The 21,452-nt window shown below is 34.3% G+C and overlaps 13 non-coding genes and 10 pseudogenes across 13 annotated transcripts; 18 read left to right on the forward strand and 5 right to left on the reverse strand.

Annotated features, from left to right (window-relative positions):
- Positions 1–2,213: 2,213 nt before the first annotated feature.
- LOC142222847 (5S ribosomal RNA) lies at positions 2,214–2,332 on the forward strand. Its single transcript, XR_012718441.1, has one exon. It is a non-coding gene; the product is annotated as a 5S ribosomal RNA (ribosomal RNA).
- A 386-nt stretch (positions 2,333–2,718) lies between these two features.
- On the forward strand, positions 2,719–2,837 carry LOC142222855 (5S ribosomal RNA). The gene has a single exon (XR_012718448.1). It is a non-coding gene; the product is annotated as a 5S ribosomal RNA (ribosomal RNA).
- Positions 2,838–3,218: 381 nt separating this feature from the next.
- Positions 3,219–3,337, forward strand: LOC142222774 (5S ribosomal RNA; annotated as a pseudogene).
- Positions 3,338–3,387: 50 nt separating this feature from the next.
- Positions 3,388–3,494, reverse strand: LOC142222829 (U6 spliceosomal RNA). Its single transcript, XR_012718426.1, has one exon. It is a non-coding gene; the product is annotated as a U6 spliceosomal RNA (small nuclear RNA).
- A 2,532-nt stretch (positions 3,495–6,026) lies between these two features.
- LOC142222703 (5S ribosomal RNA) lies at positions 6,027–6,145 on the forward strand. Its single transcript, XR_012718371.1, has one exon. It is a non-coding gene; the product is annotated as a 5S ribosomal RNA (ribosomal RNA).
- A 386-nt stretch (positions 6,146–6,531) lies between these two features.
- LOC142222889 (5S ribosomal RNA) lies at positions 6,532–6,650 on the forward strand. Its single transcript, XR_012718479.1, has one exon. It is a non-coding gene; the product is annotated as a 5S ribosomal RNA (ribosomal RNA).
- Positions 6,651–7,052: 402 nt separating this feature from the next.
- Positions 7,053–7,170, forward strand: LOC142222735 (5S ribosomal RNA; annotated as a pseudogene).
- A 400-nt stretch (positions 7,171–7,570) lies between these two features.
- On the forward strand, positions 7,571–7,689 carry LOC142222775 (5S ribosomal RNA; annotated as a pseudogene).
- Positions 7,690–7,840: 151 nt separating this feature from the next.
- LOC142222830 (U6 spliceosomal RNA) lies at positions 7,841–7,947 on the reverse strand. The gene has a single exon (XR_012718427.1). It is a non-coding gene; the product is annotated as a U6 spliceosomal RNA (small nuclear RNA).
- A 2,362-nt stretch (positions 7,948–10,309) lies between these two features.
- LOC142222742 (5S ribosomal RNA) lies at positions 10,310–10,427 on the forward strand (annotated as a pseudogene).
- A 386-nt stretch (positions 10,428–10,813) lies between these two features.
- Positions 10,814–10,932, forward strand: LOC142222704 (5S ribosomal RNA). Its single transcript, XR_012718372.1, has one exon. It is a non-coding gene; the product is annotated as a 5S ribosomal RNA (ribosomal RNA).
- Positions 10,933–11,334: 402 nt separating this feature from the next.
- LOC142222751 (5S ribosomal RNA) lies at positions 11,335–11,453 on the forward strand (annotated as a pseudogene).
- Positions 11,454–11,834: 381 nt separating this feature from the next.
- Positions 11,835–11,953, forward strand: LOC142222776 (5S ribosomal RNA; annotated as a pseudogene).
- Positions 11,954–12,103: 150 nt separating this feature from the next.
- LOC142222831 (U6 spliceosomal RNA) lies at positions 12,104–12,210 on the reverse strand. Its single transcript, XR_012718428.1, has one exon. It is a non-coding gene; the product is annotated as a U6 spliceosomal RNA (small nuclear RNA).
- Positions 12,211–14,573: 2,363 nt separating this feature from the next.
- Positions 14,574–14,692, forward strand: LOC142222722 (5S ribosomal RNA). Its single transcript, XR_012718389.1, has one exon. It is a non-coding gene; the product is annotated as a 5S ribosomal RNA (ribosomal RNA).
- A 386-nt stretch (positions 14,693–15,078) lies between these two features.
- LOC142222705 (5S ribosomal RNA) lies at positions 15,079–15,197 on the forward strand. Its single transcript, XR_012718373.1, has one exon. It is a non-coding gene; the product is annotated as a 5S ribosomal RNA (ribosomal RNA).
- Positions 15,198–15,599: 402 nt separating this feature from the next.
- LOC142222753 (5S ribosomal RNA) lies at positions 15,600–15,717 on the forward strand (annotated as a pseudogene).
- A 381-nt stretch (positions 15,718–16,098) lies between these two features.
- LOC142222782 (5S ribosomal RNA) lies at positions 16,099–16,217 on the forward strand (annotated as a pseudogene).
- Positions 16,218–16,367: 150 nt separating this feature from the next.
- Positions 16,368–16,474, reverse strand: LOC142222832 (U6 spliceosomal RNA). The gene has a single exon (XR_012718429.1). It is a non-coding gene; the product is annotated as a U6 spliceosomal RNA (small nuclear RNA).
- Positions 16,475–18,836: 2,362 nt separating this feature from the next.
- Positions 18,837–18,955, forward strand: LOC142222669 (5S ribosomal RNA). Its single transcript, XR_012718339.1, has one exon. It is a non-coding gene; the product is annotated as a 5S ribosomal RNA (ribosomal RNA).
- A 386-nt stretch (positions 18,956–19,341) lies between these two features.
- LOC142222736 (5S ribosomal RNA) lies at positions 19,342–19,459 on the forward strand (annotated as a pseudogene).
- A 381-nt stretch (positions 19,460–19,840) lies between these two features.
- LOC142222791 (5S ribosomal RNA) lies at positions 19,841–19,959 on the forward strand (annotated as a pseudogene).
- A 151-nt stretch (positions 19,960–20,110) lies between these two features.
- Positions 20,111–20,217, reverse strand: LOC142222833 (U6 spliceosomal RNA). Its single transcript, XR_012718430.1, has one exon. It is a non-coding gene; the product is annotated as a U6 spliceosomal RNA (small nuclear RNA).
- Positions 20,218–21,452: the final 1,235 nt, after the last annotated feature.

Below are 21,452 nucleotides of genomic sequence, written 5' to 3' on the forward strand. Positions count from 1 at the left end.
TTTAAAAACGTGAAGTGTTCTTTGTCTGTATTCCACTGATCTTAGTACCTGAAACAATGTCTTAAGGGTGAATTGTATCTATTTATAGACTGTCTACCAAAGATATATCAGATTTAGATAGCCATTAATGCGCAAACAACTTCATCGCTTCTTTTAAGCGTGAATTTGTATCTATTTTTAAACCATAAGCCGAATTTTTTGGTGATTTCCAATTAACAGGAATGTACTGTTTTTGTTTATTATAAAATCTATTAACATTAGAAATATCAATCAATTAGTATAATACAAGTAGCAGTTTTCGCTAATGTCTCCACTGCTTCTGTAAAATCTGGTTCATACTTTAGCTGATTGTTTTCCAAAATACTTGCAATTATCAGAGTCGATTCTATTTTCATGCGCCTTATATTTCAATGAACTTGTACTTGCTTTACTTTCAAACTTCTCCGAACTGACTTTTTTTAAGTATTCCCCGTCTTTTGTTTTAAAAATATCTCCACAGTTCTTCACAGATAGTTAGATATTACATTGGCCAACGAACTCTTTTTGAATGTGATCCCATATTCCTTTGGGGGAAGGTTAATCCGTTACTTCTGTATCCACGTTATGTACACAGTTTTCAACATACCAAATCGTATTTCTTTACATGGTTACTTGTTATACCACCATACCAAATATTCGTAATAAGTACCTATTACGGAGTATTGTAAACGAAATGTATGAGCATCAAATGTAATGAGACAGCACATTGCCTTCTTAATAAAGAATTCATTAGCAACATCGACAGCTTCTGCTACCTAGGCAGCGTGATTACAGCAGACGGCGGCACTGATGACGATGTAAATTCTCGGATACAGAAAGCAAGAAACTCTTACCACGAGCTCCGATATATGGAAATCAAATAATCTTACACCGAAAACCTAAATAAACATATATAATGTATGCGTTAAAACTGTGCTATTGTATGGATCCTAGACCTGGCTTGTAACCTACAGGGTCAAGCAGAAACTACATGCTTTTAGCAACAGATGTATTCGCAATATTCAAAAAATTTGGTGGCCACGTAATATATCCAACAAGGCACATTTCGAAATGGCCGATCAAGACATTATAAATAAACAAATTAAAATGAAAAAGTAGAACTGGTTGGGGCACAACATTCGAAAGACATATGATGAAATATGTCACGACACCCTCGAATGGAGTTCTCAAGAATCAAGGAGGAGAGGCAGACCAAAGAAAAACTGGAGGCAAACAATTTGCAATGAGACTGGCAAATCTTTTGCCCACCTACGCTACATCTCAGCGGAAAGAGGCCGATGGAGATTCTTTGTACACAGACTATTAATTATTAATAAATAAAATTATGTTTTTTTTTTTTACTACATTGAATACATTGGTTCTTGTGCGATTAGCGTGGTTGGAACTTACGTACAGGACCTCTTTGGAACACCGCGTTTTGTTGGCATTGTTGAACTATTTTATATTAATTTTTTCTGCAGATTGTCTCTATGTTATAAGCTTTGTAAAATAACGTGTGTTGTTGGCATTTCCCAACCTTTTTATACAAATATTTATCGTTTCCCACCACATTAAGCTACAGCCTTCAATGTCTATCGCACAATAAAGAATATACCATTTTTGGTAGATGTATACCAAAAATATGTGGCAACCTTGCTTTCGACATGTCTGCAAATGGACCCCAAGAGGATCAATTTTCCGATTTGGCAACATTAAAAAAAAAGTCCACTTGACCTTAACGTTGTCAGTGGAAGACATTGTATTTTTTGCATGGTGACTTATTATATCATCATGTCGAAAATTCGTAATAACTACCTATTACGGTAACAATAACAGCTGTTGCTAAAATTTTGCATACATTCGTTGCAAATAGTAACCAATATTTAAAAGTTTTTCCTAGCTTTTCCGAGAATATGGACTTTTGGTATAGAAATTTTGGAAAAAAACTGTAGAATAAAATGTTGAACCTATTTAATTCTCTTAGGAAAATTTAATGACCTGGAAAAGTTGACAACTAAAAATCGTATAACTTATTTCTTTTGGTTTTGTTTTCACAGGGGCGTAGTATTTAAACCAAAATATTCATAACATCAACCTCAACATTGAACTAAAACAAACGTCATTCATTTGATTCCAATTGAACGTATTCCATACCGCTAATTGATGATAAGATATCAAAATTTCAATCTTCTTTCGCCAACGACCATACCACGCTGAGTACATCGGTTCTCGTCCGATCACCGAAATTAAGCAGCGTCGGGCGCGGTTAGTACTTAGATGGGGGACCGCTTGGGAACACCGCGTGTTGTTGGCATCGTCAAAATTTTTATACCAATTTCCATGATTTCACGTTTTGCTTGTATTTTTATACATCCCTTGTAAATAACAACTATATTCGATCATTTGTAGCTTTTTGAAGGAAATGGAAATAGAAATATATAACAACAAGTCTTATGGAATGGCATTTTGAACTAATTCCTTAATTTTTAAAACTTAAAAATGTTGGAAATTATGCGAAAAATATTATGAATTCCCATTATAGGCTTCATTATAGTTTCTTTCGACATAGCTTAAAAAGTTTTAAAACTGTCCTTAACGTAAAGATCATTGTTGAAGCAAAAGTACCCAATAAGCTATTCAATTGTAATTAAAACAATTTCTCTAGTTGATGATATGAAGTCAAATAGTCAAGCATCCCTCGCCAACGACCATACCACGCTGAGTACATCGGTTCTCGTCCGATCACCGAAATTAAGCAGCGTCGGGCGCGGTTAGTACTTAGATGGGGGACCGCTTGGGAACACCGCGTGTTGTTGGCATTGTCCAATTTTTTATATAAATTTCTATCGTTTCGCTTTTTGCTTATATTTTTATGCATTACTTGTACATAACAACTATATTCGTTGATTTCGAGATTTTTGAAGGAAGTGGAAATCGATGTACTTTTGCATAGAAATGTTTAAAAATAATTCATATAGAATAACAGTTTGAACAAATTCCTTAATTTTTAAAACTTAAAAATATTGGAAATTATGCGGATACAATTATGAATTCCTTTTCGGCTGCATTATAGTTTCTTTTGACATAGATTAAAAAGTTTTAAAACTGTCCCTAACGTAAACATAATTGATGAAGCAAAAATACCTATTAAGTTATTTAATTCCAATTGAAACAATTCCTTTAGTTGATGATATGAAGTCGCCAACGACCGTACCACGCTGAGTACATCGGTTCTCGTCCGATCACCGAAATTAAGCAGCGTCAGGCGCGGTTAGTACTTTGATGGTGGACCGCTTGGGAACACCGTGTGTTGTTGGCATTGTTCAACTATTTTATATTAATCTTTTGCATATTGTGACAAGCGTTGTGAAAAATGTGGAACGCTTCACGATTTTGCGTGTCATCCTTGCGCAGGGGCCATGCTAATCTTCTCTGTATCGTTCCAATTTTAGTATATGTTCTGCCGAAGCAAGAACGGAGTTCAGTATTTAATTTTCCTACTTATACGTAACTTTAAAGAAAAAACATATGGGAATTATCTCGGTGCAAACACTTTATTTTCGAAATCGTATTACAAGGTATGAAGCTAACTTTTCATACAAAAGGGTAATTTAAAACATTTAAAAACGTGAGGTGTTCTTTGTCTGTATTCCACTGATCTTAATACCTGAAACAATGTCTTAAGGGTGAATTGTATCTATTTATAGACTGTCTACCAAAGATATATCAGATGCGCAAACAACTTCATCGCTTCTTTTAAGCGTGAATTTGTATCTATTTTTAAACCATAAGCCGAATTTTTTGGTGATTTCCAATTAACAGGAATTTACTGTTTTTGTTTATTATAAAATCTATTAACATTAGAAATATCAATCAATTAGTATAATACAAGTAGCAGTTTTCGCTAATGTCTCCACTGCTTCTGTAAAATCTGGTTCATACTTTAGCTGATTGTTTTCCAAAATACTTGCAATTATCAGAGTCGATTCTATTTTCATGCGCCTTATATTTCAATGAACTTGTACTTGCTTTACTTTCAAACTTCTCCGAACTGACTTTTTTTAAGTATTCCCCAACTTTTATTTTAAAAATATCTTCCCAGTTCTTCACATATAGTTAGATATTACATTGGCCAACGAACTCTTTTTGAATGTGATCTCATATTCCTTTGGGGGAAGGTTAATCCGTTACTTCTGTATCCACGTTATGTACACAGTTTTCAACATACCAAATCGTATTTCTTTACATGGTTACTTGTTATACCACCATACCAAATATTCGTAATAAGTACCTATTACGGAGTATTGTAAACGAAATGTATGAGCATCAAATGTAATGAGACAGCACATTGCCTTCTTAATAAAGAATTCATTAGCAACATCGACAGCTTCTGCTACCTAGGCAGCGTGATTACAGCAGACGGCGGCACTGATGACGATGTAAATTCTCGGATACAGAAAGCAAGAAACTCTTACCACGAGCTCCGATATATGGAAATCAAATAATCTTACACCGAAAACCTAAATAAACATATATAATGTATGCGTTAAAACTGTGCTATTGTATGGATCCTAGACCTGGCTTGTAACCTACAGGGTCAAGCAGAAACTACATGCTTTTAGCAACAGATGTATTCGCAATATTCAAAAAATTTGGTGGCCACGTAATATATCCAACAAGGCACATTTCGAAATGGCCGATCAAGACATTATAAATAAACAAATTAAAATGAAAAAGTAGAACTGGTTGGGGCACAACATTCGAAAGACATATGATGAAATATGTCACGACACCCTCGAATGGAGTTCTCAAGAATCAAGGAGGAGAGGCAGACCAAAGAAAAACTGGAGGCAAACAATTTTCAACGAGACTGGCAAATCTTTTGCCCACCTACGCTACATCTCAGCGGAAAGAGGCCGATGGAGATTCTTTGTACACAGCCTATTAATTATTAATAAATAAAATTATGTTTTTTTTTTACTACATTGAATACATTGGTTCTTGTGCGATTAGCGTGGTTGGAACTTACGTACAGGACCTCTTTGGAACACCGCGTTTTGTTGGCATTGTTGAACTATTTTATATTAATTTTTTCTGCAGATTGTCTCTATGTTATAAGCTTTGTAAAATAACGTGTATTGTTGGCATTTCCCAACCTTTTTATACAAATATTTATCGTTTCCCACCACATTAAGCTATAGCCTTCAATGTCTATCGCACAATAAAGAATATACCATTTTTGGTAGATGTCTATCAAAAATATGTGGCAACCTTGCTTTCGACATGTCTGCAAATGGACCCCAAGAGGATCAATTTTCCGATTTGGCAACATTAAAAAAAAGTCCACTTGACCTTAACGTTGTCAGTGGAAGACATTGTATTTTTTGCATGGTGACTTATTATATCATCATGTCGAAAATTGGTAATAACTACCTATTACGGTAACAATAACAGCTGTTGCTAAAATTTTGCATACATTCGTTGCAAATAGTAACCAATATTTAAAAGTTTTTCCTAGCTTTTCCGAGAATATGGACTTAGATACACTTTTGGCATAGAAATTTTGAAAAAAAAACTGTAGAATAAAATGTTGAACCAATTTAATTCTCTTAGGAAAATTTAATGACATGGAAAAGTTGACAACTAACGGCCATTTTCATGTATCTCCGTTAGACTTTAACTCCCAGTTAACAGAAAGTAAAATCGAAATCTCTTCTCTCCGGTTAACTTTAACTGAAAAATTTTTAGCAGTTAAGTTCCTAACTGGCATATGGAATATATAGACATGATGAGAGACATGTCCATAGTACGGTTTAAAAGTTCGTTAGCTAACATAGCACTAACGGAGCTTCCTGAAAATGGGGGTAAAAATCGTATAACTTATTTCTTTTGGTTTTGTTTTCACAGGGGCGTAGCATTTAAACCAAAATATTCATAACATCAACCTCAACATTGAACTAAAACAAACGCTAATTGATGATAAGATATCAAAATTTCAATCTTCTTTCGCCAACGACCATACCACGCTGAGTACATCGGTTCTCGTCCGATCACCGAAATTAAGCAGCGTCGGGCGCGGTTAGTACTTAGATGGTGGACCGCTTGGGAACACCGCGTGTTGTTGGCATCGTCAAAATTTTTATACCAATTTCCATGATTTCACGTTTTGCTTGTATTTTTATACATCCCTTGTAAATAACAACTATATTCGATCATTTGTAGCTTTTTGAAGGAAATGGAAATAGAAATATATAACAACAAGTCTTATGGAATGGCATTTTGAACTAATTCCTTAATTTTTAAAACTTAAAAATGTTGGAAATTATGCGAAAAATATTATGAATTCCCATTATAGGCTTCATTATAGTTTCTTTCGACATAGCTTAAAAAGTTTTAAAACTGTCCTTAACGTAAACATCATTGTTGAAGCAAAAGTACCCAATAAGCTATTCAATTGTAATTAAAACAATTTCTCTAGTTGATGATATGGAGTCAAATAGTCAAGCATCTCTCGCCAACGACCATACCACGCTGAGTACATCGGTTCTCGTCCGATCACCGAAATTAAGCAGCGTCGGGCGCGGTTAGTACTTAGATGGAGGACCGCTTGGGAACACCGCGTGTTGTTGGCATTGTCCAATTTTTTATATAAATTTCTATCGTTTCGCTTTTTGCTTATAATTTTATACATTACTTGTACATAACAACTATATTCGTTGATTTCGAGATTTTTGAAGGAAATGGAAATCGATGTACTTTTGCATAGAAATATATAACAACAAGTCTTATGGAATGGCATTTTGAACTAATTCCTTAATTTTTAAAACTTAAAAATGTTGGAAATTATGCGAAAAATATTATGAATTCCCATTATAGGCTTCATTATAGTTTCTTTCGACATAGCTTAAAAAGTTTTAAAACTGTCCTTAACGTAAACATCATTGTTGAAGCAAAAGTACCCAATAAGCTATTCAATTGTAATTAAAACAATTTCTCTAGTTGATGATATGAAGTCAAATAGTCAAGCATCTCTCGCCAACGACCATACCACGCTGAGTACATCGGTTCTCGTCCGATCACCGAAATTAAGCAGCGTCGGGCGCGGTTAGTACTTAGATGGTGACCGCTTGGGAACACCGCGTGTTGTTGGCATTGTCCAATTTTTTATATAAATTTCTATCGTTTCGCTTTTTGCTTATATTTTTATGCATTACTTGTACATAACAACTATATTCGTTGATTTCGAGATTTTTGAAGGAAGTGGAAATCGATGTACTTTTGCATAGAAATGTTTAAAAATAATTCATATAGAATAACAGTTTGAACAAATTCCTTAATTTTTAAAACTTAAAAATATTGGAAATTATGCGGATACAATTATGAATTCCTTTTCGGCTGCATTATAGTTTCTTTTGACATAGATTAAAAAGTTTTAAAACTGTCCTTAACGTAAACATAATTGATGAAGCAAAAATACCTATTAAGTTATTTAATTCCAATTGAAACAATTCCTTTAGTTGATGATATGAAGTCAAATAGTCAACAATCTCTCGCCAACGACCGTACCACGCTGAGTACATCGGTTCTCGTCCGATCACCGAAATTAAGCAGCGTCAGGCGCGGTTAGTACTTTGATGGTGGACCGCTTGGGAACACCGTGTGTTGTTGGCATTGTTCAACTATTTTATATTAATCTTTTGCATATTGTCACAAGCGTTGTGAAATAGCTTTCTTTGAACTATATATGTTTGTAAAGAAAAGTAACCGTGGAAAAAATGAAAATTTTGCACTATGTCCATCCACAAGAGGGAAAAATAATGTAAAAAATGTGGAACGCTTCACGATTTTGCGTGTCATCCTTGCGCAGGGGCCATGCTAATCTTCTCTGTATCGTTCCAATTTTAGTATATGTTCTGCCGAAGCAAGAACGGAGTTCAGTATTTAATTTTCCAACTTATACGTAACTTTAAAGAAAAAACATATGGGAATTATCTCGGTGCAAACACTTTATTTTCGAAATCGTATTACAAGGTATGAAGCTAACTTTTCATACAAAAGGGTAATTTAAAACATTTAAAAACGTGAAGTTTTCTTTGTCTGTATTCCACTGATCTTAGTACCTGAAACAATGTCTTAAGGATGAATTGTATCTATTTATAGACTGTCTACCAAAGATATATCAGATTTAGATAGCCATTAATGCACAAACAACTTCATCGCTTCTTTTAAGCGTGAATTTGTATCTATTTTTAAACCATAAGCCGAATTTTTTGGTGATTTCCAATTAACAGGAATGTACTGTTTTTGTTTATTATAAAATCTATTAACATTAGAAATATCAATCAATTAGTATAATACAAGTAGCAGTTTTCGCTAATGTCTCCACTGCTTCTGTAAAATCTGGTTCATACTTTAGCTGATTGTTTTCCAAAATTCTTGCAATTATCAGAGTCGATTCTATTTTCATGCGCCTTATATTTCAATGAACTTGTACTTGCTTTACTTTCAAACTTCTCCGAACTGACTTTTTTTAAGTATTCCCCGTCTTTTGTTTTAAAAATATCTCCCCAGTTCTTCACAGATAGTTAGATATTACATTGGCCAACGAACTCTTTTTGCATGTGATCCCATATTCCTTTGGGGGAAGGTTAATCCGTTACTTCTGTATCCACGTTATGTACACAGTTTTCAACATACCAAATCGTATTTCTTTACATGGTTACTTATTATACCACCATACCAAATATTCGTAATAAGTACCTATTACGGAGTATTGTAAACGAAATGTATGAGCATCAAATGTAATGAGACAGCACATTGCCTTCTTAATAAAGAATTCATTAGCAACATCGACAGCTTCTGCTACCTAGGCAGCGTGATTACAGCAGACGGCGGCACTGATGACGATGTAAATTCTCGGATACAGAAAGCAAGAAACTCTTACCACGAGCTCCGATATATGGAAATCAAATAATCTTACACCGAAAACCTAAATAAACATATATAATGTATGCGTTAAAACTGTGCTATTGTATGGATCCTAGACCTGGCTTGAAACCTACAGGGTCAAGCAGAAACTACATGCTTTTAGCAACAGATGTATTCGCAATATTCAAAAAATTTGGTGGCCACGTAATATATCCAACAAGGCACATTTCGAAATGGCCGATCAAGACATTATAAATAAACAAATTAAAATGAAAAAGTAGAACTGGTTGGGGCACAACATTCGAAAGACATATGATGAAATATGTCACGACACCCTCGAATGGAGTTCTCAAGAATCAAGGAGGAGAGGCAGACCAAAGAAAAACTGGAGGCAAACAATTTTCAACGAGACTGGCAAATCTTTTGCCCACCTACGCTACATCTCAGCGGAAAGAGGCCGATGGAGATTCTTTGTACACAGCCTATTAATTATTAATAAATAAAATTATGTTTTTTTTTACTACATTGAATACATTGGTTCTTGTGCGATTAGCGTGGTTGGAACTTACGTACAGGACCTCTTTGGAACACCGCGTTTTGTTGGCATTGTTGAACTATTTTATATTAATTTTTTCTGCAGATTGTCTCTATGTTATAAGCTTTGTAAAATAACGTGTGTTGTTGGCATTTCCCAACCTTTTTATACAAATATTTATCGTTTCCCACCACATTAAGCTATAGCCTTCAATGTCTATCACACAATAAAGAATATACCATTTTTGGTAGATGTCTACCAAAAATATGTGGCAACCTTGCTTTCGACATGTCTGCAAATGGACCCCAAGAGGATCAATTTTCCGATTTGGCAACATTAAAAAAAAGTCCACTTGACCTTAACGTTGTCAGTGGAAGACATTGTATTTTTTGCATGGTGACTTATTATATCATCATGTCGAAAATTGGTAATAACTACCTATTACGGTAACAATAACAGCTGTTGCTAAAATTTTGCATACATTCGTTGCAAATAGTAACCAATATTTAAAAGTTTTTCCTAGCTTTTCCGAGAATATGGACTTAGATACACTTTTGGCATAGAAATTTTGAAAAAAAAACTGTAGAATAAAATGTTGAACCAATTTAATTCTCTTAGGAAAATTTAATGACCTGGAAAAGTTGCAACTAAAAATCGTATAACTTATTTCTTTTGGTTTTGTTTTCACAGGGGCGTAGCATTTAAACCAAAATATTCATAACATCAACCTCAACATTGAACTAAAACAAACGTCATTCATTTGATTCCAATTGAACGTATTCCATACCGCTAATTGATGATAAGATATCAAAATTTCAATCTTCTTTCGCCAACGACCATACCACGCTGAGTACATCGGTTCTCGTCCGATCACCGAAATTAAGCAGCGTCGGGCGCGGTTAGTACTTAGATGGGGACCGCTTGGGAACACCGCGTGTTGTTGGCATCATCAAAATTTTTATACCAATTTCCATGATTTCACGTTTTGCTTGTATTTTTATACATCCCTTGTAAATAACAACTATATTCGATCATTTGTAGCTTTTTGAAGGAAATGGAAATAGAAATATATAACAACAAGTCTTATGGAATGGCATTTTGAACTAATTCCTTAATTTTTAAAACTTAAAAATGTTGGAAATTATGCGAAAAATATTATGAATTCCAATTATAGGCTTCATTATAGTTTCTTTCGACATAGCTTAAAAAGTTTTAAAACTGTCCTTAACGTAAACATCATTGTTGAAGCAAAAGTACCCAATAAGCTATTCAATTGTAATTAAAACAATTTCTCTAGTTGATGATATGGAGTCAAATAGTCAAGCATCTCTCGCCAACGACCATACCACGCTGAGTACATCGGTTCTCGTCCGATCACCGAAATTAAGCAGCGTCGGGCGCGGTTAGTACTTAGATGGTGGACCGCTTGGGAACACCGCGTGTTGTTGGCATTGTCCAATTTTTTATATAAATTTCTATCGTTTCGCTTTTTGCTTATAATTTTATACATTACTTGTACATAACAACTATATTCGTTGATTTCAAGATTTTTGAAGGAAATGGAAATCGATGTACTTTTGCATAGAAATATATAACAACAAGTCTTATGGAATGGCATTTTGAACTAATTCCTTAATTTTTAAAACTTAAAAATGTTGGAAATTATGCGAAAAATATTATGAATTCCAATTATAGGCTTCATTATAGTTTCTTTCGACATAGCTTAAAAAGTTTTAAAACTGTCCTTAACGTAAACATCATTGTTGAAGCAAAAGTACCCAATAAGCTATTCAATTGTAATTAAAACAATTTCTCTAGTTGATGATATGAAGTCAAATAGTCAAGCATCTCTCGCCAACGACCATACCACGCTGAGTACATCGGTTCTCGTCCGATCACCGAAATTAAGCAGCGTCTGGCGCGGTTAGTACTTAGATGGTGGACCGCTTGGGAACACCGCGTGTTGTTGGCATTGTCCAATTTTTTATATAAATTTCTATCGTTTCGCTTTTTGCTTATATTTTTATGCATTACTTGTACATAACAACTATATTCGTTGATTTCGAGATTTTTGAAGGAAGTGGAAATCGATGTACTTTTGCATAGAAATGTTTAAAAATAATTCATATAGAATAACAGTTTGAACAAATTCCTTAATTTTTAAAACTTAAAAATATTGGAAATTATGCGGATACAATTATGAATTCCTTTTCGGCTGCATTATAGTTTCTTTTGACATAGATTAAAAAGTTTTAAAACTGTCCTTAACGTAAACATAATTGATGAAGCAAAAATACCTATTAAGTTATTTAATTCCAATTGAAACAATTCCTTTAGTTGATGATATGAAGTCGCCAACGACCGTACCACGCTGAGTACATCGGTTCTCGTCCGATCACCGAAATTAAGCAGCGTCAGGCGCGGTTAGTACTTTGATGGTGGACCGCTTGGGAACACCGTGTGTTGTTGGCATTGTTCAACTATTTTATATTGATCTTTTGCATATTGTCACAAGCGTTGTGAAATAGCTTTCTTTGAACTATATATGTTTGTAAAGAAAAGTAACCGTGGAAAAAATGAAAATTTTGCACTATGTCCATCCACAAGAGGGAAAAATAATGTAAAAATGTGGAACGCTTCACGATTTTGCGTGTCATCCTTGCGCAGGGGCCATGCTAATCTTCTCTGTATCGTTCCAATTTTAGTATATGTTCTGCCGAAGCAAGAACGGAGTTCAGTATTTAATTTTCCTACTTATACGTAACTTTAAAGAAAAAACATATGGGAATTATCTCGGTGCAAACACTTTATTTTCGAAATCGTATTACAAGGTATGAAGCTAACTTTTCATACAAAAGGGTAATTTAAAACATTTAAAAACGTGAAGTGTTCTTTGTCTGTATTCCACTGATCTTAGTACCTGAAACAATGTCTTAAGGGTGAATTGTATCTATTTATAGACTGTCTACCAAAGATTCATCAGATTTAGATAGCCATTAATGCACAAACAACTTCATCGCTTCTTTTAAGCGTGAATTTGTATCTATTTTTAAACCATAAGCCGAATTTTTTGGTGATTTCCAATTAACAGGAATGTAATGTTTTTGTTTATTATAAAATCTATTAACATTAGAAATATCAATCAATTAGTATAATACAAGTAGCAGTTTTCGCTAATGTCTCCACTGCTTCTGTAAAATCTGGTTCATACTTTAGCTGATTGTTTTCCAAAATACTTGCAATTATCAGAGTCGATTCTATTTTCATGCGCCCTATATTTCAATGAACTTGTACTTGCTTTACTTTCAAACTTCTCCGAAATGACTTTTTTTAAGTATTCCCTGTCTTTTGTTTTAAAAATATCTCCCCAGTTCTTCACAGATAGTTAGATATTACATTGGCCAACGAACTCTTTTTGAATGTGATCCCATATTCCTTTGGGGGAAGGTTAATCCGTTACTTCTGTATCCACGTTATGTACACAGTTTTCAACATACCAAATCGTATTTCTTTACATGGTTACTTGTTATACCACCATACCAAATATTCGTAATAAGTACCTATTACGGAGTATTGTAAACGAAATGTATGAGCATCAAATGTAATGAGACAGCACATTGCCTTCTTAATAAAGAATTCATTAGCAACATCGACAGCTTCTGCTACCTAGGCAGCGTGATTACAGCAGACGGCGGCACTGATGACGATGTAAATTCTCGGATACAGAAAGCAAGAACCTCTTACCACGAGCTCCGATATATGGAAATCAAATAATCTTACACCGAAAACCAAAATAAACATATATAATGTATGCGTTAAAACTGTGCTATTGTATGGATCCTAGACCTGGCTTGTAACCTACAGGGTCAAGCAGAAACTACATGCTTTTAGCAACAGATGTATTCGCAATATTCAAAAAATTTGGTGGCCACGTAATATATCCAACAAGGCACATTTCGAAATGGCCGATCAAGACATTATAAATAAACAAATTAAAATGAAAAAGTAGAACTGGTTGGGGCACAACCTTCGAAAGACATATGATGAAATATGTCACGACACCCTCGAATGGAGTTCTCAAGAATCAAGGAGGAGAGGCAGACCAAAGAAAAACTGGAGGCAAACAATTTGCAATGAGACTGGCAAATCTTTTGCCCACCTACGCTACATCTCAGCGGAAAGAGGCCGATGGAGATTCTTTGTACACAGCCTATTAATTATTAATAAATAAAATTATTTTTTTTTTACTACATTGAATACATTGGTTCTTGTGCGATTAGCGTGGTTGGAACTTACGTACAGGACCTCTTTGGAACACCGCGTTTTGTTGGCATTGTTCAACTATTTTATATTAATTTTTTTCTGCAGATTGTCTCTATGTTATAAGCTTTGTAAAATAACGTGTGTTGTTGGCATCTCCCAACCTTTTTATACAAATATTTATCGTTTCCCACCACATTAAGCTATAGCCTTCAATGTCTATCACACAATAAAGAATATACCATTTTTGGTAGATGTCTACCAAAAATATGTGGCAACCTTGCTTTCGACATGTCTGCAAATGGACCCCAAGAGGATCAATTTTCCGATTTGGCAACATTAAAAAAAAGTCCACTTGACCTTAACGTTGTCAGTGGAAGACATTGTATTTTTTGCATGGTGACTTATTATATCATCATGTCGAAAATTCGTAATAACTACCTATTACGGTAACAATAACAGCTGTTGCTAAAATTTTGCATACATTCGTTGCAAATAGTAACCAATATTTAAAAGTTTTTCCTAGCTTTTCCGAGAATATGGACTTAGATACACTTTTGGCATAGAAATTTTGAAAAAAAAACTGTAGAATAAAATGTTGAACCAATTTAATTCTCTTAGGAAAATTTAATGACCTGGAAAAGTTGACAACTAAAAATCGTATAACTTATTTCTTTTGGTTTTGTTTTCACAGGGGCGTAGCATTTAAACCAAAATATTCATAACATCAACCTCAACATTGAACTAAAACAAACGTCATTCATTTGATTCCAATTGAACGTATTCCATACCGCTAATTGATGATAAGATATCAAAATTTCAATCTTCTTTCGCCAACGACCATACCACGCTGAGTACATCGGTTCTCTTCCGATCACCGAAATTAAGCAGCGTCGGGCGCGGTTAGTACTTAGATGGAGGACCGCTTGGGAACACCGCGTGTTGTTGGCATCGTCAAAATTTTTATACCAATTTCCATGATTTCACGTTTTGCTTGTATTTTTATACATCCCTTGTAAATAACAACTATATTCGATCATTTGTAGCTTTTTGAAGGAAATGGAAATAGAAATATATAACAACAAGTCTTATGGAATGGCATTTTGAACTAATTCCTTAATTTTTAAAACTTAAAAATGTTGGAAATTATGCGAAAAATATTATGAATTCCAATTATAGGCTTCATTATAGTTTCTTTCGACATAGCTTAAAAAGTTTTAAAACTGTCCTTAACGTAAACATCATTGTTGAAGCAAAAGTACCCAATAAGCTATTCAATTGTAATTAAAACAATTTCTCTAGTTGATGATATGGAGTCAAATAGTCAAGCATCTCTCGCCAACGACCATACCACGCTGAGTACATCGGTTCTCGTCCGATCACCGAAATTAAGCAGCGTCGGGCGCGGTTAGTACTTAGATGGTGGACCGCTTGGGAACACCGCGTGTTGTTGGCATTGTCCAATTTTTTATATAAATTTCTATCGTTTCGCTTTTTGCTTATAATTTTATACATTACTTGTACATAACAACTATATTCGTTGATTTCGAGATTTTTGAAGGAAATGGAAATCGATGTACTTTTGCATAGAAATATATAACAACAAGTCTTATGGAATGGCATTTTGAACTAATTCCTTAATTTTTAAAACTTAAAAATGTTGGAAATTATGCGAAAAATATTATGAATTCCCATTATAGGCTTCATTATAGTTTCTTTCGACATAGCTTAAAAAGTTTTAAAACTGTCCTTAACGTAAACATCATTGTTGAAGCAAAAGTACCCAATAAGCTATTCAATTGTAATTAAAACAATTTCTCTAGTTGATGATAAGAAGTCAAATAGTCAAGCATCTCTCGCCAACGACCATACCACGCTGAGTACATCGGTTCTCGTCCGATCACCGAAATTAAGCAGCGTCGGGTGCGGTTAGTACTTAGATGGTGACCGCTTGGGAACACCGCGTGTTGTTGGCATTGTCCAATTTTTTATATAAATTTCTATCGTTTCGCTTTTTGCTTATATTTTTATGCATTACTTGTACATAACAACTATATTCGTTGATTTCGAGATTTTTGAAGGAAGTGGAAATCGATGTACTTTTGCATAGAAATGTTTAAAAATAATTCATATAGAATAACAGTTTGAACAAATTCCTTAATTTTTAAAACTTAAAAATATTGGAAATTATGCGGATACAATTATGAATTCCTTTTAGGCTGCATTATAGTTTCTTTTGACATAGATTAAAAAGTTTTAAAACTGTCCTTAACGTAAACATAATTGATGAAGCAAAAATACCTATTAAGTTATTTAATTCCAATTGAAACAATTCCTTTAGTTGATGATATGAAGTCGCCAACGACCGTACCACGCTGAGTACATCGGTTCTCGTTCGATCACCGAAATTAAGCAGCGTCAGGCGCGGTTAGTACTTTGATGGTGGACCGCTTGGGAACACCGTGTGTTGTTGGCATTGTTCAACTATTTTATATTAATCTTTTGCATATTGTCACAAGCGTTGTGAAATAGCTTTCTTTGAACTATATATGTTTGTAAAGAAAAGTAACCGTGGAAAAAATGAAAATTTTGCACTATGTCCATCCACAAGAGGGAAAAATAATGTAAAAATGTGGAACGCTTCACGATTTTGCGTGTCATCCTTGCGCAGGGGCCATGCTAATCTTCTCTGTATCGTTCCAATTTTAGTATATGTTCTGCCGAAGCAAGAACGGAGTTCAGTATTTAATTTTCCTACTTATACGTAACTTTAAAGAAAAAACATATGGGAATTATCTCGGTGCAAACACTTTATTTTCGAAATCGTATTACAAGGTATGAAGCTAACTTTTCATACAAAAGGGTAATTTAAAACATTTAAAAACGTGAAGTGTTCTTTGTCTGTATTCCACTGATCTTAGTACCTGAAACAATGTCTTAAGGGTGAATTGTATCTATTTATAGACTGTCTACCAAAGATTCATCAGATTTAGATAGCCATTAATGCACAAACAACTTCATCGCTTCTTTTAAGCGTGAATTTGTATCTATTTTTAAACCATAAGCCGAATTTTTTGGTGATTTCCAATTAACAGGAATGTAATGTTTTTGTTTATTATAAAATCTATTAACATTAGAAATATCAATCAATTAGTATAATACAAGTAGCAGTTTTCGCTAATGTCTCCACTGCTTCTGTAAAATCTGGTTCATACTTTAGCTGATTGTTTTCCAAAATACTTGCAATTATCAGAGTCGATTCTATTTTCATGCGCCTTATATTTCAATGAACTTGTACTTGCTTTACTTTCAAACTTCTCCGAACTGACTTTTTTTAAGTATTCCCCGTCTTTTGTTTTAAAAATATCTCCCCAGTTCTTCACAGATAGTTAGATATTACATTGGCCAACGAACTCTTTTTGAATGTGATCCCATATTCCTTTGGGGGAAGGTTAATCCGTTACTTCTGTATCCACGTTATGTACACAGTTTTCAACATACCAAATCGTATTTCTTTACATGGTTACTTGTTATACCACCATACCAAATATTCGTAATAAGTACCTATTACGGAGTATTGTAAACGAAATGTATGAGCATCAAATGTAATGAGACAGCACATTGCCTTCTTAATAAAGAATTCATTAGCAACATCGACAGCTTCTGCTACGTAGGCAGCGTGATTACAGCAGACGGCGGCACTGATGACGATGTAAATTCTCGGATACAGAAAGCAAGAACCTCTTACCACGAGCTCCGATATATGGAAATCAAATAATCTTACACCGAAAACCAAAATAAACATATATAATGTATGCGTTAAAACTGTGCTATTGTATGGATCCTAGACCTGGCTTGTAACCTACAAGGTCAAGCAGAAACTACATGCTTTTAGCAACAGATGTATTCGCAATATTCAAAAAATTTGGTGGCCACGTAATATATCCAACAAGGCACATTTCGAAATGGCCGATCAAGACATTATAAATAAACAAATTAAAATGAAAAAGTAGAACTGGTTGGGGCACAATCTTCGAAAGACATATGATGAAATACGTCACGACACCCTCGAATGGAGTTCTCAAGAATCAAGGAGGAGAGGCAGACCAAAGAAAAACTGGAGGCAAACAATTTTCAATGAGACTGGCAAATCTTTTGCCCACCTACGCTACATCTCAGCGGAAAGAGGCCGATGGAGATTCTTTGTACACAGCCTATTAATTATTAATAAATAAAATTATGTTTTTTTTTTACTACATTGAATACATTGGTTCTTGTGCGATTATCGTGGTTGGAACTTACGTACAGGACCTCTTTGGAACACCGCGTTTTGTTGGCATTGTTGAACTATTTTATATTAATTTTTTTCTGCAGATTGTCTCTATGTTATAAGCTTTGTAAAATAACGTGTGTTGTTGGCATCTCCCAACCTTTTTATACAAATATTTATCGTTTCCCACCACATTAAGCTATAGCCTTCAATGTCTATCACACAATAAAGAATATACCATTTTTGGTAGATGTCTACCAAAAATATGTGGCAACCTTGCTTTCGACATGTCTGCAAATGGACCCCAAGAGGATCAATTTTCCGATTTGGCAACATTAAAAAAAAGTCCACTTGACCTTAACGTTGTCAGTGGAAGACATTGTATTTTTTGCATGGTGACTTATTATATCATCATGTCGAAAATTCGTAATAACTACCTATTACGGTAACAATTGCTGTTGCTAAAATTTTGCATACATTCGTTGCAAATAGTAACCAATATTTAAAAGTTTTTCCTAGCTTTTCCGAGAATATGGACTTGGATACACTTTTGGCATAGAAATTTTGAAAAAAAAACTGTAGAATAAAATGTTGAACCAATTTAATTCTCTTAGGAAAATTTAATGACCTGGAAAAGTTGACAACTAAAAATCGTATAACTTATTTCTTTTGGTTTTGTTTTCACAGGGGCGTAGCATTTAAACCAAAATATTCATAACATCAACCTCAACATTGAACTAAAACAAACGTCATTCATTTGATTCCAATTGAACGTATTCCATACCGCTAATTGATGATAAGATATCAAAATTTCAATCTTCTTTCGCCAACGACCATACCACGCTGAGTACATCGGTTCTCGTCCGATCACCGAAATTAAGCAGCGTCGGGCGCGGTTAGTACTTAGATGGAGGACCGCTTGGGAACACCGCGTGTTGTTGGCATCGTCAAAATTTTTATACCAATTTCCATGATTTCACGTTTTGCTTGTATTTTTATACATCCCTTGTAAATAACAACTATATTCGATCATTTGTAGCTTTTTGAAGGAAATGGAAATAGAAATATATAACAACAAGTCTTATGGAATGGCATTTTGAACTAATTCCTTAATTTTTAAAACTTCAAAATGTTGGAAATTATGCGAAAAATATTATGAATTCCCATTATAGGCTTCATTATAGTTTCTTTCGACATAGCTTAAAAAGTTTTAAAACTGTCCTTAACGTAAACATCATTGTTGAAGCAAAAGTACCCAATAAGCTATTCAATTGTAATTAAAACAATTTCTCTAGTTGATGATATGGAGTCAAATAGTCAAGCATCTCTCGCCAACGACCATACCACGCTGAGTACATCGGTTCTCGTCCGATCACCGAAATTAAGCAGCGTCGGGCGCGGTTAGTACTTAGATGGTGACCGCTTGGGAACACCGCGTGTTGTTGGCATTGTCCAATTTTTTATATAAATTTCTATCGTTTCGCTTTTTGCTTATATTTTTATGCATTACTTGTACATAACAACTATATTCGTTGATTTCGAGATTTTTGAAGGAAGTGGAAATCGATGTACTTTTGCATAGAAATGTTTAAAAATAATTCATATAGAATAACAGTTTGAACAAATTCCTTAATTTTTAAAACTTAAAAATATTGGAAATTATGCGTATACAATTATGAATTCCTTTTAGGCTGCATTATAGTTTCTTTTGACATAGATTAAAAAGTTTTAAAACTCTCCTTAACGTAAACATAATTGATGAAGCAAAAATACCTATTAAGTTATTTAATTCCAATTGAAACAATTCCTTTAGTTGATGATATGAAGTCGCCAACGACCGTACCACGCTGAGTACATCGGTTCTCGTCCGATCACCGAAATTAAGCAGCGTCAGGCGCGGTTAGTACTTAGATGGAGGACCGCTTGGGAGCACTGTGTGTTGTTGGCATTGTTCAACTATTTTATATTAATCTTTTGCATATTGTCACAAGCGTTGTGAAATAGCTTTCTTTGAACTATATATGTTTGTAAAGAAAAGTAACCGTGGAAAAAATGAAAATTTTGCACTATGTCCATCCACAAGAGGGAAAAATAATGTAAAAAATGTGGAACGCTTCACGATTTTGCGTGTCATCCTTGCGCAGGGGCCATGCTAATCTTCTCTGTATCGTTCCAATTTTAGTATATGTTCTGCCGAAGCAAGAACGGAGTTCAGTATTTAATTTTCCTACTTATACGTAACTTTAAAGAAAAAACATATGGGAATTATCTCGGTGCAAACACTTTATTTTCGAAATCGTATTACAAGGTATGAAGCTAACTTTTCATACAAAAGGGTAATTTAAAACATTTAAAAACGTGAAGTGTTCTTTGTCTGTATTCCACTGATCTTAGTACCTGAAACAATGTCTTAAGGGTGAATTGTATCTATTTATAGACTGTCTACCAAATATTCATCAGATTTAGATAGCCATTAATGCGCAGACAACTTCATCGCTTCTTTTAAGCGTGAATTTGTATCTATTTTTAAACCATAAGCCGAATTTTTTGGTGATTTCCAATTAACAGGAATGTAATGTTTTTGTTTATTATAAAATCTATTAACATTAGAAATATCAATCAAGTAGCAGTTTTCGCTAATGTCTCCACTGCTTCTGTAAAATCTGGTTCATACTTTAGCTGATTGTTTTCCAAAATACTTGCAATTATCAGAGTCGATTCTATTTTCATGCGCCTTATATTTCAATGAACTTGTACTTGCTTTACTTTCAAACTTCTCCGAACTGACTTTTTTTAAGTATTCCCCGTCTTTTGTTTTAAAAATATCTCCCCAGTTCTTCACAGATAGTTAGATATTACATTGGCCAACGAACTCTTTTTGAATGTGATCCCATATTCCTTTGGGGGAAGGTTAATCCGTTACTTCTGTATCCACGTTATGTACACAGTTTTCAACATACCAAATCGTATTTCTTTACATGGTTACTTGTTATACCACCATACCAAATATTCGTAATAAGTACCTATTACGGAGTATTGTAAACGAAATGTATGAGCATCAAATGTAATGAGACAGCACATTGCCTTCTTAATAAAGAATTCATTAGCAACATCGACAGCTTCTGCTACGTAGGCAGCGTGATTACAGCAGACGGCGGCACTGATGACGATGTAAATTCTCGGATACAGAAAGCAAGAACCTCTTACCACGAGCTCCGATATATGGAAATCAAATAATCTTACACCGAAAACCAAAATAAACATATATAATGTATGCGTTAAAACTGTGCTATTGTATGGATCCTAGACCTGGCTTGTAACCTACAAGGTCAAGCAGAAACTACATGCTTTTAGCAACAGATGTATTCGCAATATTCAAAAAATTTGGTGGCCACGTAATATATCCAACAAGGCACATTTCGAAATGGCCGATCAAGACAT

The sequence above is a fragment of the Haematobia irritans genome, chromosome 1 (assembly GCF_050003625.1).
Source record: "Haematobia irritans isolate KBUSLIRL chromosome 1, ASM5000362v1, whole genome shotgun sequence".
In the NCBI taxonomy this organism is placed as follows: Eukaryota; Metazoa; Arthropoda; class Insecta; order Diptera; family Muscidae; genus Haematobia; species Haematobia irritans.